This window comes from Artemia sp. Qi Xiang Cuo, chromosome 9 (assembly GCF_049724085.1).
Source record: "Artemia sp. Qi Xiang Cuo chromosome 9, ASM4972408v1, whole genome shotgun sequence".
In the NCBI taxonomy this organism is placed as follows: Eukaryota; Metazoa; Arthropoda; class Branchiopoda; order Anostraca; family Artemiidae; genus Artemia; species Artemia sp. Qi Xiang Cuo.
Genome location: NC_142802.1, coordinates 51687379 through 51695700, shown reverse-complemented (window position 1 = coordinate 51695700; position 8322 = coordinate 51687379).

Below are 8322 nucleotides of genomic sequence, written 5' to 3'. Positions count from 1 at the left end.
CGCTTTCTTGGAAGAAGGGGGCACGCATTCTTCACAATTTGCCTTAAAAAGAAGAGAAAAAATTAGTATCTAAATAATTTGCCCCCTTTTTACAGAAAGAAAGTTATTAACTATAATTTTGTCTAGAAAACACATTTATCACTAAGAAAGCACAACGTAAAAAATTTCGTGAAATATACTAATTGCATCCTTTTTTGAATCTGAGAATTACGACTCACTGAACCATTCAAAAGCCGCCCTAGTTTATATATTTATCACACCCCCAGAAAAAAACAGCCCACAGAAAATAGCCCCCACGGAAAATACCCCTGAGAAAAGAAATGGAAAAATCTCCCCACCCCCCACCGCAAGATAGCGCATCATTTTGAATCTGAGAAATACGACGCACTGAGCCGTTCAAAAGCCGGCCTAGTTTGTATATTTATCACACCCCCAGAAAAAAACAGCCCCCGGAAAATAACCCCCACGGAAAAAATCCCTGAGAAAAGACATGGACAAATATCCCCTCCCCCCCATCGAAAGATATCGCGTCCTTTTGAATCTGAGAATTACGACTCACTGAGCCGTTCAAAGGCCGGCCTAGTTTGTATATTTTTCACACCTCCAGAAAAAAAAACACCCCGAGGAAAATAACCCCCACGGAAAATAATCCCTGAGAAAAGACATGGAAAAATATCCCCTACCCCAACCGAAAGATATGGTAAAAGTGCTATTCAATTTACGCATAATAAAGCAATGTATCTTTTTCTTAAACCCACTCCCCTTACTTTTCACGCGAAGAAGCAGTTTGTTTTCACCTTACAATGGAGGTGTTAGACTTGAGGCATTGTCAAATATACTACATTGTCAAATATATTGTCAAATACACGGTGTCAAAATACTTTCTGATAATTTAATCACATTGCATGTCCGTTATATACGAAATCTCAAGGGTGAATTGTTATGTAACGGGGAAAATCATATGTAAGCACGTCTCTGATTGGCTGAGAAGGAGGATGTATCCGACTCGCTGATTGGCTGAGAAGGAAACACGTGATCTAACTGTTTCCGGGAAAGTCATAACATTTGGCTTGAACAACAACATCAAATACTATTTCTGGATCATCCATAAAACAGACATGAAAAACATCAAATAAATCGAACAACACACATAACCATCCATGAAACAGACATGAATTGCTGTTGACATCCATAAATGTGACAAAGTTCCTGTTTTTTCATTCTCACTGACAAAAACCATTAAACATCCATGACTTGCTGTTGACATCCATAAATGTGACAAAGTTCATGTTTTTCAAATTCTCACTGACAAAAAACCATAAAACATCCATAATTTGATGTTGACATCCGAGAAAAACATCAAATAAATCGAACAACACACATAACCATCCATGAAAACAACCATAAATGTGACAAAATTCATGGTTTTTCAAGTGAGAAAATTCCTGTTTTTTCATTCTCACTGAGAAAACCATAAACCACGTGGTACTGTTCGGACCTCCTGACCCCTCTCTACTCCCCACTACCAGGAAAAAATCTCCCCTGAAAACGTCTGTATACTTCCAAATAACCAATACTATATGTTAACATTGGGTAAAGTTCATAACTTTCAGCCCTCCCCGGGAACTTCGGGGGATTAAGTCATCCTAAAAGACATACTTATTATATTTTCGAACATGCTGAACAAAATGGCTTTCTCAAAATTTGGATCAGGGGACTTTGGGAAAAAAATGAGCGTGGGAGAGGGGCTAGTTGCACTCCATTTTTTTGGTCACTTAAAAAGGGCACTAGAACTTTTAACTTCCCTTCTAATGAGCCCTCCTACAATATTCTAGGACCACTGGGTCTATACGATCACCCCTAGGAAAAAGAAAAAAAAACAAAAAACAAATAAACACGCACCCGTGATCTTTCTTCTGGCAAAAAATGTAAAATTCCACATTTTTGTAGATAGGAGCTAGAAACCTCTACAGTAGGGTTCTCTGATACACTGAATATGATGGTGTGATTTTCATTAAGTTTCTATAACTTTTAGGGGGTCTTTCCCCCTTTTCTCGAAAATCAGCCAAATTTTCTCAGGCGCCTAACCTTTGATGGGTATGATTAAACTTGATTAAACTTATATATTTGAAATCAGAATTAAAATCTGATTCTTTTGATGTATCTATTGGTTTCAAATTTACGTTTTTTAGAGTTTCGGTTACCATTGAGCCGGGTCGCTCCTTACTTACAGTTCGTTACCACGAACTGTTTGATGACTCCTAAATCACAATTACCGTTTAATTAGAATAAATAGCTCTTTTAAAATTACTAAGAAAACTTTCGCGTAAAGAGCGAGGTATTGACGAGGGGGCGTAAATACGTAATATACGTTCTATATACGTAATAATTTTTGCCCGTTTTAAGTTTTAATGTTGCTTCTTACTTTCAGTTGAAAAAACTTGATTCTTTTATGTAATTTCTGATTGTTTTTAAATAGCGCTGGGAAATCTGGCTCCCCTCCATGGAAAATTGCCTTCCCCCATGAAAAATTCTTCCGTGAACAGATTCTCCCAGGTACCCCGCCCGACCCCCACCCCCTTCACCAGGAAATCCCCCCTGAAAACTTCTGTGTAATTCCCAATAGCCGATACTATATGTAAACAATGGGCAACGTTCATAACTTGCAGCCCTTCCCCCGGGAACTGTAGGGGGTCAAGTCATCCTCAAAGACATAGTTATTAGATTTTTCACCTATGCTGAACAAAATGGCTATCTCACAGTTTGCATATGGTGACTCTGGAGAAACAATGAGCGTGGGAGGGGGCTATCTACCCTCCAATATTTTTGGTCACTTAAAAACGGCACTAGAACTTTTGATTTCCGATCAAATGAGCCCTCATGCGGAATGCAAAATTCCACATTTTTGTACATAGGAGCTTGAAACCACTACAGTAGGGTTCTCTGGTATGCTGAATGTGATGATAATTAAGATCAATTGATGTTTTGGGGGTGTTTCCTCCCTTTTGCAAAAATTGGGCAAATTTTCTCAGGCTTGTAACTTTTGATGGGTACCAAAAATTTTGATGAATTTTACATATTTTGAATAAGCATCAAAATTCGATCATTTTGATATATCCATTATTATCAAGACTATTTCTTAGAGTTTTGGTTGCTATTGATCCGCATTGCTTCTTACTTACAGTTCCTTACCATGACCTGTTTGATAATGTTTGTCTAGTGTATTAGGTGAAGGACCTTTCTGTCGTAAAGATTATTAGATTTCAATATATGCAATAGTTGAATCAAATTGTATACATGTGTTAATAAGTCTTGCCAAGTGCATTTGCACTTTTACTTCGGCTGCCTTGATGCTGAAAGAAGCAATCAAACATGTGGCAAAAAAACTATTGTGAATGTTTTGGGATGTACCTTCGTCAAACCTTCATTAGTCTAGGCAAGTCAGTAAATACATTAGCTTGCGCCAATTACAAACTTGGTATTCTTGTTCCCAGACATTATAGGAGTACCATTAAAAATTTATTCTATGAAGGGAATATCGAATCTCATGTCAGCCTGAAGGAGGTTGACTTTGCAATGCTTTAGGGACAGATAAGCAGGATTTAGGGAACTACTTCAAAAAGAGGGTTAAGACTAGGTATACTGAATGAAAAAATACGAAATCAGAGGTAGAGCCCCGCACTAGTGCAGCCTTAGCAAAGACCCACAGGTCTTCAATGTATGATTTATATGTTTAGTTTTGTGTTTTCTTTTTTTTTTCTTTATTCACTTATAAGTTAAAACTCGAAATTACAAGCCAAGGAGCCATTGGGGGGATTAGGACAGTGTATTATTGTATGTGTATTGAACGAATAAAATCTTATCTAACTTATCTTAAAGAGCAAAAATTTGTGGTCCTTATCCTACGCAACACATACCTATAAAACTGCTTCGAATAAAATGACTCGTTAGCTTTCATTATATTTTTAGAATCTTGAAAAACTAGTGTTTTACTGAAAACACAAAACAATATATATTTTTTTGCCGTAAAAACGTAAGGCTTATTAGTTTTTTTCTACAATATATAAATATTTACTTTCGTTATTGTTTTACTTATTTTTTGTCTTTTTTTTCTTTCCCACTTTGTTTAGAAGGTGTGGTCACAAAAACTTCAAAGAGGGTTTATTTCATTACAAATTGAGTATTCTAGTGATCTTTTAAGAGTTGACAATGGTTGGAGGTCAACCAGAGCCCTTCTAATGCCCACAAAATTTTGAAAGAATTACTTAATAATCAAAAGGCCTGTTAAATATGACTCCAGGAATGACACGATCCCCGAACCCATTGAGGCCATGGCAAAAAATAATGGAAATTTACAATGATTTTAACATAGGATTTTACATCGGAAAAGGGGAGATTATTTGATCTTGGGTTTTGAGCTTGGCTGGATAATTTCAGGTATCGTCCTATGGGTCAAAAGCATGAAACAGTTTGTTGTGGGCCAGGTAGTGTAGGGAACCCATAAATGAACCCAGAAACGTTTTGTCGCAGCTGAGTTTGAAACTTCTAGTCGTGAGGTACGCCTCCTCCCTCCAATAAGAGCCAAAAACATATTTTCCCTGATCAACTCTAAGCTTATATTCCCAAGTCCTTGGGCAAAGGGAACCTCAATGTAGACGAAGGAATCGGAAAAAATCATTGATCCACCTATAAGCAGGCCTAACAAAGGCCGAGAAAAGGGTCGAAAATCTTCTTTTTTCGGCCCTTTTTTTATGGAAGGAAAGTCGTAGAAACTTCTGAGGGGCTCGTTCGACTTGAAATTGCCAGCTCTAATGCCAATTTAATGGTTAGAATTGATTTTAGGGCATCGATTCCCCCCTCCCATTTTATTTTCTGCTCCCTCCCGTAAGTCCCAAAATTGTGGATCCAAATTTTGAGACAATCACTTTGCTCAGAACCGTTGAGAGGTTCTGATATACCTCTTAGGTTAATACAAGCATAATCTGGAAACAATGGGGATATGGTGCCTGAATAAATCAAAAGAAGCTATGTGCCCTTGGGTTTTCAAATTATCTATGATTTCCCGCGAATAACTTGGGTAATCAAGAAGAAGCTTTCACGCGGTGTGGGAGGGGGGGGATAAGGGATCTTAAATTTTGAGTTGAAAAGGGGAAGTGGGTTATCAAAAGACACTCTGTACATCCAGGTAGTCGAACTAACTTATCTGCCATTATTTGGGAACGACTGCGGGGATGAAGCTAAATCTTTCTGATACTCTTGACGAAGAAATGGGGAGGCTGATGAAAGGAGGTTTCAAATTTTGTGTTAGGGGAGAGGGAAAGAGTTAAACAATGTTGTTCTATGATCCAAAAAATATTTTCACGCTATCCTACAGACAACCGGTAGCATAGATTTTCCACAACATTTTCATTGATCATGGTCAGAGCATTAGATAGAGTCACTAAAACAGAAGAGAGACTTGTGGGGGTAAAGCAGAAATTCGTCTTAGCCTGAGAGAGAGACAGATGGGCAGAGAGAGAGAGAGAGAGAGAGAGAGAGAGAGAGAGAGAGAGAAAGACAAAGAAAGAGAGATAGAGAGAGGGGGCAGAGGGAAACTTTCGTACAAGACTGCCCAAATGATTCCGCACGGTTCAGCCAACCATTAAAATTTCTAGAGGATTATTTTCACATAAAAATCCTTAAAAAACGGTTTCTGTACTGCATAAAAACTTCACTTCAATGTAAACACGAGCTTTTCCAGATTGTTTGGTGAAAAAAAATCACGTTTTAGAAATCTACATGCACAAAATGGCTAAAAAGCAACAATTCATTCTTTATAAAATGAGGTGAAACTTGTAGTTCAGTCATACCAGACTCGAAATAGCACCGAAAATGGAAATAAGCATTGAAATAGAATACAGGCATGTTAAATTACTACAGATAATTACAATAACAAAGAAATAAAGTAAACTAAAGACAGACAATAATTTTGTTTCTTTGGCTGTGGCCTTTTCTTGGCGGATTTACTGGATTGAGAACCAACATCGCACGGGGGTGGATAATGAACTTCGGCTCCCTCCAATCAGATGGCGCTATGTCCTTTAGTGACAAAACCTCATCTGAAATAAAGTTCTGATTTTTCTACAAAGCTTAATTTTTTCTGTACTCCTATTTTAATGGTTTAATTTATAAAACATTTCCTTACATCTCTGCCTCCGTGTCTACTGCGTTTCCGAGTTTTCATCAATTTCCATGTCCCATTATCAAACTTTAATTTGCTAATAGAGACCGAAAAATCTCGTATATAGCAAACAAAGCACTCTGAATCGAACTGTGGCAGTCAGATGGATCCATTGTAAACTGCTGCCAGTTCTCCAGTGCAAATAGCTAAAAAATCAAAGCCATTTGTCCACTCGGAAGGATGAGGGTAGTAAAGAAGCTATAAGCTCTTGTGGCGTTATAATTTATCCGCAGTCAAGTGGAAATGTAAATCAAAAGACATTATGTGTGGTAATGCTATCTAATCGCGTGCCTGTAAAATCTCGAGAACACTTTCAGGCATAAAGTTGAAAATTCCAGGGACTACTAAGGAGGGATCGCAATTGAAAAGTGAGCTAGAACTGGGGAGAAAGGGTAGAGTAGGACTAAAAAAGACTAGGTCTAGCTAGGATATCAAAATACAATATATACAATATCTCAGAAACAACATGGCGAATGGAGCTAAAATTTTAAGGTGGTTAAGTAGGAAGGATAGGAGGGCTTCAGATTTTATGTTAGAAGAGACCTGTCCTTCCTACTTAACCACCTTAAAATTTTAGCTCCATTCGCCATGTTGTTTCTGAGATATTGAATATATTGTATTTTGATATCCTAGCTAGACTTAGTCTTTTTTAGTCCTACTCCACCCTTTTTCCCCAGTTCTAGCTCACTTTTCACGGTTAAGTAGTGAGATAAATCGAAAGACGCTATATATTGCACGCCTATAAAAAAGGCATATCTGCTCTGTCTTGGGAGTTGCTTGGGAGATTGATTTGACAATTTGAATAGGTCTTACTTGAGAGAGGGCATTTAGGCCCTGAAGTTTAACTTTAAGGAAGGAGCAGAGAAGGGTTTAACACATTTTGTCTAAAATCTACCTAAAAGTTTTGGTACTTTAGAGTAGAAGGGCCTTATTGACTCCGAACAGTACACCAAATATGGGCATAGAGTCATTAGGGAGAACACGTGGTTAATGGGGTCAATGACCTCTTTTTTCCAAGGTCGATGTTGTTGTTGTTGTAAGTGCACGCTCTCAGCGAATGTCAAGGTCGATTTTGTTGTTGTTGTTTTTGGCACGCTCTCGGTGCGAATGTTATGATCCAGAAATAGCATTTGCGGTTGGTGCTCTCGAGCCATATGCTGTGACGGTCCCTGAAACAGTTAGATCACATGGTTCCTTCTCAGCCAATCAGCGGGCTTTGTTTACATAGCAGTGGTAGAGGGAATACGAAGAAAGAAGTTTCGTTAGATTTGTATTAGTCTGGGACTAGAATTCAAAGGAGTGAGAAGAACAGTTTGACTTTACTCATTTGGATATATATTTGTGATGGCGATGAGTGGAATGTTTACCCTATTAGAAGTTGATAGTGGAGTTGATGATAATAGTACAAGAGCACCAAACATTGCGGTGGAAATTACGAAAGGATCGCGGCTTTGTCTGGAATGGGATGCAGTATACGCAAAGTATGTGATATCCTTGAACAAATTTAAAATGCAGGATCAATTATGTTTTGCCGCTAAAGTTGATATAGCACATTTGAATAGACTTCAATGTGCTTTAAGTGCATTGGTGAAACATATCGAGGACAATAAACAGTATAGTTAATTGTACATGCTCTATATTATTGTTGTTGTTGTAATTATTCAATAATTGATGCTCTCCTATGTCCAAAACAAAATCGAACGTAACAATTAATTAATCTGCATTGAAGATGTCTCGTTTGACACAATTAGTCTATGCGATGTAAGAAGTATTGTTTTGAAACCATTCTCCGCGAGTGAAAAATGGCAAATCTAGTGAGTGTTAATTGATGTAAAGAAAGGTAATTATTGTTCTAAATCAACAGTTTGCACAATTTCATAAATAAATAACCGTTAGGTTAGTATATTTAAGAGCTTTGAAAGGCTTTAAAATTCAGTATATGCTGAAATAGAGGGCAAGATAGAAAATAATGGAAGGTTCTTCAAATACAAGCCCGCCACTGTTTGATGTGAGTTCAATAATATGTCTTTTCAGTGTGTTTTCCAACGAAAATAAGCAAAATATGAAAAATTTTTTCTGAAATTGAAACCTCTTAGTTTAAC